General features: G+C 40.0%; 1 pseudogene; it reads left to right on the forward strand.

Annotated features, from left to right (window-relative positions):
* Positions 1-228: 228 nt before the first annotated feature.
* Positions 229-1,637, forward strand: LOC147902102 (putative carboxylesterase 18 pseudogene; annotated as a pseudogene).
* Positions 1,638-10,907: the final 9,270 nt, after the last annotated feature.

Below are 10,907 nucleotides of genomic sequence, written 5' to 3' on the forward strand. Positions count from 1 at the left end.
TTTCAAAGCCCAAGATAGGAGAAAGAAAAGCAAGGGAATACTTTATGTGAGAGGGACCTCAAAATAAATCGTGGGGGTCTCGAAAAACCGGGATCTTGGAAAAAAATAGATCTTTGTGTTTTGTCGGCAATACTATTTATTATATAAAAAATAAATTTCCCACAAAATAAAGTCGTCGTCTTCAATACATAACAACTCGAGCACGCAGCTGTTTGCCGGCCTCTCTTGGCCAATCCTCAAGCAAATTCCATGAGCTTCTCCTCCTCCCCGATGCTTCTGAGGCTCACTGCGGCTGTCCCGAGGTCCCTTGCCCGCCTGCACCATTGATTTTATCTTAGCTATCCTCCCTAATTAGCTCTCGTCTTTGGATCTCACTAGGCCCTCAAATGGTCCACCCTCATTTCTGAGCGTTCACCTCTAGATCCATCCTTCGTCGACGCCATCTGAACAACGTTTCGCAAGTGTAGATGGAGATGGACCTCACCGCCTATTCGACAGAATCAACCATTTCTATTCCAGCCTCTTTAAAGTTTCTTCTCTGGTTGGACAAAGTTTTGAGAGGCCCATCGATGCACGAGGATGGCACCCTCAACCGTCCGTTTTATGAGCTTCTCGATTTCAAGGCTCGTGCCCGAAAAAAGCCTGTTCACGGAGTGTCTTCTGCGGATGTTAGCATAAATAAAGAAACGGGCGTATGGGTTCGGATTTACGTTCCTCACGAAACAGTGAAAAAGCCCTTTCCTCAGGATGATACAACAGCAGAGAGCCTCCCAGTTATCCTCTACTGCCACGGGGGAGGATTCGCCCTTATGAGTGCCAATACTGTGTTTTACAATTCATTTTGCAGGAAATTATGTAGAACGTGCAAGGCTGTGGTGACATCAGTCCACTACAGAAGGTCGCCTGAGCATCGGTATCCCATTGCTTATGACGATTGTTTTTCAGCATTAGAATGGCTTAAAGATGAGAGTCAGAAGCACCTTCCCTCTCATGCGGACATATCTCGCTGCTTTCTGATGGGAGACAGCGCCGGGGGAAACATAGTGCATCATGTTGCATGCATGGCAGCTGCAAGGGATTTGAGCCCACTGAAGTTGAGTGGCAATGTGCTGTTGTTTCCATTTTTCGGAGGAGAAGAGAGGACGCCTGCAGAGATCAGGCTGAGAAAGGGACCATTAGCAACGCTGAAGGGAGCGGATTGGTGTTGGAGGGCGTATTTGCCAGAGGCTGCAGGCAGGGACCATCCTGCAGCGAACGTGACGGGGCCGAACGCAGTGGATCTATGTGATGTACAGCTTCCACCGAGCATGGTCGTGATAGCTGGGCATGATCTGCTGAAAGATTGGCAGTTGCGCTATGTGGAGAAACTCAAGAAGGATGGGAAGGAGGTGCAACTGGAGTATTACGAAGATGGCATCCATTCGTTTCACGTGTTTCCGCAGTTGGAACGGGCATCCGACCTGCTAGCCAAGATACATCAGTTCATCACAGCGATGCCAGTATCAAAGCTTTGATGAGTTGCACTGCAAGGGGTCAACGGGGCAACGCAAATTTTGTGCCTTGCTTGGCGTCAAAAAACTTAGGAGACTAGAATGGGATATACTTTTGTAGACTCTTGAATAAATGGGGTAAGGAAATCTTTGGTGCATTTCAATAGTTGCATTGTTATCTTGGGGCAAGGCTTTAAGCTCTAAGGCTATATAACCTTGGGTTGGTTTTTGATTGGCAACGTGCTTTTTTCATCTTAAATAGGGTCTTTTTTTTCAAAAACATGTATGAGGCTTCACATAGGATAGTGTTGCCATCTTTAGAAAAAAATACCCATTTATGCTTTTTTAAATGTGTAAATATTTGTAGGAGTCTCTTACCAATTTATCAAGACTTCTTAGGGACTTAGCACATGGATTGGACCATAAGGGGTTTAGGATGGGAATTCATTTATCATCATTATTATCATTATGAAATGAGACTAGAATGGGTTTAGGGTGGGAATCATTCTAGACCAAGTAGACTAAGATGGGCTTAGCATTGGAATCTATTTGTGATCATTATCGCCATCCTAGACCAAGTGGTACCACTAGGATGGGTTTCCGATGGGAATAGCCACTTTTGCTCTCATTCCGAAGCATGGCTTCAAGGCTCGTGGAACGATAATGGCTCACAGATTTGTAATCTTTTAATCTTACAATATTCACAGATATAGGCCTTGAAGACATCTTATATATAAGATTTACATTTAGCATTTAAACGAGAATTTCAGACTCAAAAAGGGACTCTTGGATTAGGCCCTTAAGAAATGTGATTAAGAAACCAGCCAATAGAAAGGCTTGGGCATTAAAAGAATGGAGGATTCTTGTTTGGCCTCTCATTGGTGGGAGTATGTGAGAGGAGTGAGTTTTTTGAGCGACTTTTTTTAGCTAACCAACATGTTTTATTCCACCTATTCCACTTATAACACGTGTGTGTCACGCACCGTTCTTTCACAATCACGATCAAAATTGTAGCAAGATAATAATCACGAATGAATAAGAAGAGAGATTGCAGTATGAATCAAACTGATGAGTCTTTACAATAATTTTGGAGAAGAATCACTCCGTGAAGGAGCTCGATACCACCCGTCCACCCCCGAGCTATCTCACTCTCACTCTCACTCTCACTCTCACTCGTATGAAGATGTTCAAATCAGATGATCAAATAATCAAATCTCAATCACACTCTCACTCTCACTCTCAAAATATCTTGATCTTATCTTCTTCTTTGCGCTGCCTCGATTCGTGTGCGCTATTGTCACTTTCATAGCACCTCGATATGTGTGCCTTCTCTTTGCTCGAGCAACCTCGAGATGCGTGCCTTCTCTTCTCTTTCACTCAGCCTCGATATGCGTGCGTTGGATTGTGTGTTCTCCTTCTCATGATCTCTTCTTTTATAGCCTTTCATGACTCCAGAAAAAGACGACCAAAAGCCCCCAAATTCGACCAAAAATAGCTTTTCTCGAAAAGCATGCGTGTGCTTTTCACCTTCTTTTAGCGTGCGCTTTTGATAGCAAACACGTACAGAATCTCGACGTCTTTTTTTTTTTTTAATTTTAAAGGCATGAAAACGGCCCTGTTTGGAGCATCACCACGCCTGTCTCGTAGATCTAATGGACAAGCTCAATAGCTCATCTCGAAGATCGGACCCTCTTCTTTCCCTTTGCATTCGATCTTTTGGAGCTAACTCTTCCATCTCGACCTCCGTCTAATGCTTGCAACTCTTGACACGGAAATCTAGATGCACTTTTAGCTCAAAACCACTTTGTTAGCAACTTCGGACCTTCATACAGGCATGCAAACGAGTGAACCACAAATTTTTCACTACGACAAAGTTTTTCTACTCAACAAGATCTAAAACTCTCTCATACAGATTCTTTTTGTCTCTTTTCTCTCTTCATCCTCCTTGTCCTCATTACAACCCTCTATCTCTGTCTCTGTCACATCTCTCTCTACCCTCTCTCTCATGTGTGTGTATGTGTGTGTGTGTGTGTGTGTGATTTGTCTCTTCGTCCTATATATAGACCCTCTATCTTCATCTATATCTAACTCTATCACATCTCTCTCGTGCACACATTGCGGTCCTCTCTCTCTCTCTCTCTCTCTCTCTCTCTCTCTCCTTTTTTACAATCATAATTTGTTTTTTTTCCCCACCATTTTGGATATGTTTTAAGCCCAAAAGGGCTTCTAGGGGAGAGCTAGCATGCACATAATCACTCAAGAGACAGAATTTCATGAAACTAACCGATCCTTTTGATACCAAACATGAATAAATTTTGATATTTCTAGAAAAGTTTGTAAATTTTTTTGAAGCCCAAGCTGGCATTCAGAGGAGGGCGCCCTCCTCTAGATGCAAATTTGAGCTAAAAGAAATTTCTTTGATTTCTTTTTTTACTCTCTCTCCTCTCTCTCTCTCTCTCTCTCTCTCTCTCTCTCTCTCTCTCTCTCTCTCTCTCTCTCTCTCTTGCCTTGATGATTTGTCTTTTTCTACCACCATTTTGGGCATTTTGTGTGTGTCTAAGAGAGAGAGAGAGAGAGAGAGAGAGAGACTCTCTTGCCTTGATGATTTGTCTTTTTTTCCCACCATTTTGGGCATGTGTACTTTGTGTGTGTGTGTGAGAGAGAGAGAAAGAGAGAGAGAGATAGAGAGAGATGAGAGAGGGGGTAGAGAGATGTGATAGAATTAGACATATATGGAGATAGAGGATTGCAATGAGGATAAGGAGGACGAAGAGAGAAAAGAGACAAAACGAATATTATGTGTGTGTGTGTGTGTATGTGTGTGTGTGTGTGTGTGTGTGTGTGTGTGTGAAAGAGAGAGAGAGAGAGAGAGAGAGAGAGAGAGAGAGAGAGAGAGAGAGAGAGAGAGATGTCATAAGTGTAATAGGTGGAACAAAACATGCTGGTTGCCAAAACAAACTCGCTCCTAAACTCGCTCGAAAAACTCACTTCTTGCCCTTCTCCCATTGGTCGAGACAATGTCCTTGGTCCCCACTCTCTCTTACTAGCCCCCCTCTTGCCCCCACCCCCACTTGGGGCATTTACTCACCCAACTAATTGTTGGGGTCTCTCTCTCTCTCTCTCTCTCTCTCTCTCTCTCTCTCTCTCTCTCTCTCTCTCTCTCTCTCTCTCTCGGTAGACGTGCCCCCTCCCCCTCCTTGGTAGACGTGCATATTCGCCAACTTTTCCCTCCAAAAAAATCAAAAATTTCCAAAAGTCTCCCCACATGCCCAAAAACCTCGCAATGTCCTCCCAAACTATCGCCATTCACCCAAGCCCTTTGCAAATGTAAAAGTGGCTCTTGTTGTGTAGAATTCCCAACAATCTCTTCCTCCTCTCAACCTTCCTTCTCCCAAGCTATCCCCTCCTCTCAACCTCTTGCTTCTCCCAAGCTATCCCCTCGCCTCAAACCTCTTGCTCCTCTCGGTCTCTTCTTCCTCCCAAGCTATCCCAAACCCCTTCTTCTTCTCAAGCTACCCCACAAACCTCTCCCTCCTCTTAAGTTATGATCACGAACCTCTTCCTCCTCTCAACCTTTTATTCTTATTTTCTTGCTCACCCTCTCCCTCCACCTCTCTCCTTGCCTCATGGCCACCACAAATGAGAAATTGGCATAACACTTAGAGGAACTATTCTCGCATGATCTTCAACAATGAGGTGGATTGTGCATTCCTACCAAGAGCACACCTTCTTCCAAGCTTGCACGGTATGGACATGGATCTCAAATACCAATAAATGACTGATGAAGAGGTTCTGATAGAGTCAATTGAAGATCTCGAGGAAATGATTAAAAGGGGACGGGCACATACCGATTCCTAAACCCCTAAACTTGATTCCACCACTGGCTCCCTCAACCCCCTCCCATCTTTAGCTATATACCTTGTCTTGCGAGCCTCCTTGTTCTTATGTAACCTTCTCTCCTTAATATGAAATACACAAACTTTCTTTGAAAAATCCTCCACGTTCAAATTTTGTCCGTCTTCTTTATGGAGGTGAAATTATTTATTTCATCAAACTTATTTGATTTTCACATTGGGCTAGAGAGAGAGAGAGAGAGAGAGAGAGAGAGAGAGAGAGAGAGATGCACCAAAATTGATCATTTATGAACGTGAGATTTTGGTCTGCAATGCTCTAAGACCATGGATATGCTGTTTTGTTATTTTCAAAGCAATTACCTTGGGTGAGAAATTGGGGAGGGAGTTCTCATTGGTGGAGTCATATGCCAAGCATTGGTACAATATCTACGACTAGCTAATTCATGACCACAATGGGGCATCTCTTATAATAATTTCTTGTACAAATTAAAAAAGTTATTGGAAAAACACATGGGTGTAATAGGAGGTTTCATTGAATGGAAGCATTAAGCATCCATGTACATTGACTAAACGTGATTTGATAATATAAAATATTGGCGAAAGTTTTCAAGCTCATTTTTTTAGTTTCTCAATCTTGGTAGAATGTAGTACTTTATTATATTTTTTCTTTTAAAATTTGAAGGAAAAAATGTAAATCCTGGCAAATGTTTCAAACATTTATTTTTATTGTGGCCTACACACATTCGACACCAATATAAGATTTTAGCATCTTCACGAAACTAACTTGAAAAAATCATCCATGATGGTGGATATCTATATTTTGTTCTATAAACTTTCATATTAATCCTCATAAAATGTACCACTATAGGATAGTTGTCGTATTTAGTTAGCCAGGCTAACTTTTTCTTACACTATGAATCATTGATGAGGTGTACTAGGTTGTAGTAGTTATTAGGTACTAGGCTGCTTGTAGGATCGTGTAGATGAGGTATAGATGTAGGCGTTGAAAAATAATGATGAGGCATGGATTCCTTTAAAATGAGATGTTAATAGAATGGATATGGAGGTATGGATGCCCATTGTAATATTCAATGCATCAAATAGGAATTTGAATTACATTTGAAAGCAAGTATTCATGGTCTCAAATTGTCATCCCCATTATTTATTTACAATGAAAGAAAAATTGTTCACGAGACTATTGGATAATGTTTCTTTAGAAACATTTAATTTTCTATGGTACGGTAAATGAATATAATGCATGATGTCTCTTTTAAAGACATTTGAATTCCCAATAAATCAAGGTGCATAAATAAGGGGTTTAGACCTTCCTAAAGCCTTTATTGCATTTGCCCAAGACCATATAAAGAGATTGGGACTCTGTCTAAATGCCATTCCTCTGATGAAATTGAAAAGGGGACATTGGCATTTCCCCTATGAATGGAAAGATTGGAACTAGTACCATTTCCCCTCTTACAAAGGGGGAATTCAGATTGAATTTTGAGTTTTGGTAGTGAAATTTCAAAAAACGGACCTTGAAATTTGAGTCTCAAATTTCATTCTTGATTTTTAGATTTCAAATCTGGGATCTAAATTTCCAATTTCAAATTTGAATCCAATAATCCAAATTTCAAATGAGTAAAAATTTACAGTTGAAGAACACACACACAAACACACAGACATACACCTTGATATATGTTAGTCTTAATAATTGAATTAGTTAATCAATTCTCTAGTTAGTTGATTAATTGGCTAACTAATTAAACTGTTTACACACACACACACACACGCACGCACGCACGCACATGGAACTAGATTGATTAACTACTTACATAATTAAATAAGAGTTAATTAAATAATTAACTATAATTAATTAACTAACTAACTAATTATTTATTAGTTAACTGACTAATTCATTAACTAACTAATTAAACTATGTGCACACAAACATGCATGCACACAAACACACACACATAGCTAGATTGAATTACTTAATTAATTAATAGACTAATTTATTAATTAACTATATTAATTTACTAATTGATTAAATTGTGCGTGTGCGTGCACACGCATGTGCAAACATACACACAACTAGATTGATTAACTAGCTACATAATTAAATCAGAGTTAGCTAGCTAATTAATTATAATCAATTAATTAATCAATTATAATTAACTGACCAATTTATATATACATATACATATATATATGTATGTGTGTATATATAAATTAAATAATTATCTATATAAATGAGAGAGAGAGAGAGAGAGAGAGAGATTAATATTATATGTAAATATAAATCTAAATAAATATATACATATATATGTATATATATATAAATTAAATTAAAAGGTTAAACTAGGGGAGGTTGAATTAAAATAGAGGGAACACCCAAAACTTTAACCTACATTAGGAGGGTTAAGTAAAAAGAGTGGAAAGTGTGTAACCTAGATTAAAAGGGTTAAAGGGAGCATGTAACATAATACTTAAAATGTTTAGATGTCAAAGGTTCAAATTAAAAAAGGGTGGAAGACATAAACCTACATAATTTTAAGGGTGTTGGGTAGTAAACCTAAATTCTAAGGGGGTTTTAGATCAAGTGAAACCTAGATTTATAGGGGGACGAGGGTGTGAAATTTTGAATTCGATCTATTTCAAAAGGGGGGAGGTGAAATTTTAAGGGCGGCTATAAATTTAATTTAAGCAGGGAAAAGTTAAAAGGGATTTAAGGAAAGGGGGGGGATTCAATTTTAAAGTGGGAAGGGGGAATTTTTAAAGGAGGGAGGGGGAAATCTAAAGGGGGGGACTTTTGAAATTCCTAAATTTGCCTAAATCCCCTACCCTAATCTTACCCTAATCATCATGCCCCTAGCTAGCGCTAATCACCTCCATGCTCCACCGCCTAAGTTCTCATCACGTGATAATACCAAGCTTGCATCAAGCATCGACAGAAACACGGGAAACCACTACGAGATTTCTGAAGCTTCCAGCTCCATTTTCATCATCTTCTTCCTCCCGATTCCATCAAGAATTCTGTTTCCTGCGTAGATAAGTTTGGACTTCAGATCGAAGCCTTGTCATCTTCTGTAGAGAAGCATGTAGCTGGTTGATACGAAAGAAGCTTATCTTATTAGAGCTAAAAGATGCAACTAATGAGTGCGGCAATTTTTCTGTGATGCCGGGAGAAATTCTCATTGAGGTGAATGAAGAACGTTTCGACACTTCCTTGCGATGGAGCGAGAGCTTTCGGGTTGGTTCGGCTACGTCTTCGGCAATAGTCCCCAACCCTCGAATGGCTTGATCACGCTCTTTCTCCCCTAAGGATGCCTGATCCTCCTGGCTCTCTTCTAGATGTAGATCAAGAGTAGATCCGACAGCTGCTACAGTGCATTTAGATGACTTTCGCTGAGTCTGGGAGAATTTGCAGAGGGGAGTCTTTTCTATAAGGATCCTTCTACAAAAACAACAGTCACTAAGCTAGCATCAAGTCTTTCATCGGCTCCGGGGGATCGGGGAATTTCCATTCAACAAATTGATGACTTGCATTTGGCGATCCCTTCAAATGCCAGAAGGGCGTTCAAGTAGCCATCCCCTCTCCCAAGGCGCTCTGTCTCATAGGTCGCTCTTACTCTCCCTATCTATCCCTCACCCTCTTGCGCGGTTCATGCTGTGGCACCTCTCTCCTGTCCCTCCCCCTCTCGCTCGATTGGCATCAGAGAAGCTTCAATACTTTCACAGAGAAGAGGCTACACTACGAATTGCAATGCTAAGTGACTGATCCAAGACTTCGAATTGAGAAAGTGACAAAGAAGCGTGAACGTCAAGCGACAAAGGAGAGCCATGCAAATCGATCTTGGAAGGATTCAAACGGCAAACCTTGGAAGAATTCAAACTGCGAATGGTGACCTCGAAAGTGAAGATCCAACATGCAACTCTTCCGTGTTAGAGCAACCTTGTTGGTGCAGCTTTTGCTGTTCCTATCACTTTCTGAGCTTGAGCGATCATCTTTCTGCTATTGCTATTTCTCCCATCGGGTCTCATCCTTGCTCTTTCTTCTTGTTGTAGTTTGTTGCTCCAGTGCCTCCCTTCTCCTTGATCCCTAAACCGATTTGAGATCAATACAGGAGATTGCTTCTTGTTGATTTTGAAGTAATCTTCAAAGATGGTTGTGTTCTTTGGGGATACCTGTAGCTTGGATGGATCACAACTTCGGGAGTCGTATCCACTTGCTTCCTTGTTCAGAAGCCGCATGGGTCCTCATTCTTCTACCATGGTGCCTCTCTTCCTCTCTCTCTCTCTCACTCACACACTTTTTTTTTTGGGAATCTCTCTCACTCCCACACACACACACACACACACACACACAAACATGCACAGAGACAAAATTCTAATTCTAATTCTAAATTTTAATGTGAAATTTCAATTTCCAATTTGAAATTTTGAAATCCTAATTTGAAACAGCGGTAAATTTGAATTTGAAATTCCAATTTAAAATGTGGGAAATTTAAATTTGAAATTCCTAATTTGAATTTAGGCCTTGCAATGGATCTCTAAAAATCCATGGGTAAAGTGGCATCAATGCCATTTTCCTCATGGGTTTGTGGAGATTGGCAACAATGTCCCATTCTTGCCATTGTTGCAAAGCCTTAGAACTATGAGGTCATAGAGAATGGCATTAGTGCCATTCTTCTTTTACTGGTTTCAAAAGGAGTTAACATTAAGTCAGAGTTTGAAACATACTTCTTGAGGAGATATTTCCATGAGAATGATAAATAAATCCCATAGTGATGATGTGATGGTATCTTGATGATGCTTGAATCTTCACTAGATTGTGTTAAGGGTTTTGTAATTTATATGAATGCATGAGTATCTTTGTAAGAACCTTGGGTTTTCATAATTTAATTGAATGCATGAGTATATTTGTAAGAACTTTGTAGAAAGTTCTCGACATGCTACTAATCTTTGTTTAAGGTAACCCACCTAAAAACGTTTCTAATGGACCAACAAGAATGCTAAGTAAATCTTGTAGTGATTTTGGGATGGTGTCTTGATGATGCTTGAGTTCTCATTGGATTTTGTGTTAGGGTTTTCATGATTTATATGAATGCATGAGTTTCTATGTAGGAACCTTGAATTTCATTTAGCTTTGGGGACCTTTGGAATTCATAAAAGATCTTGGAAGTTCTTGACATCTTAGTTCTTGACCACAAAACTCATAAGCATACTATTTTAGTTAGTCATAGATGTACAATCATTAAGAACCCTAAACTCACATGGAGATTGGCACTTCTACCATTCTCCACACTTCTGCAAATTGCCAATGTCATACTAGGATATAAATAATGGCACTGTGCCATTTAGAACCCTAAACTCACATGTAGATTAGCACCTTCGCCATTCTCCTAGTGTTAATATGATCATTGAAATGTCATTTCCCTGTTGTCATGCAATCACTACACATAGGAGGCTATTGCAAAAAATGTGTAACTTAGCTTTAAAATGACATTCTTCTAGTGATTTGTCATCAATATGTAGGGTAGAATATAGCAAAAATTGTGAATTCGAG

The sequence above is a fragment of the Dipteris shenzhenensis genome, chromosome 5, assembly GCF_047967505.1.
Source record: "Dipteris shenzhenensis isolate YYH24624 ecotype China chromosome 5, Dip_SZ_1.0, whole genome shotgun sequence".
NCBI lineage: Eukaryota > Viridiplantae > Streptophyta > Polypodiopsida > Gleicheniales > Dipteridaceae > Dipteris > Dipteris shenzhenensis.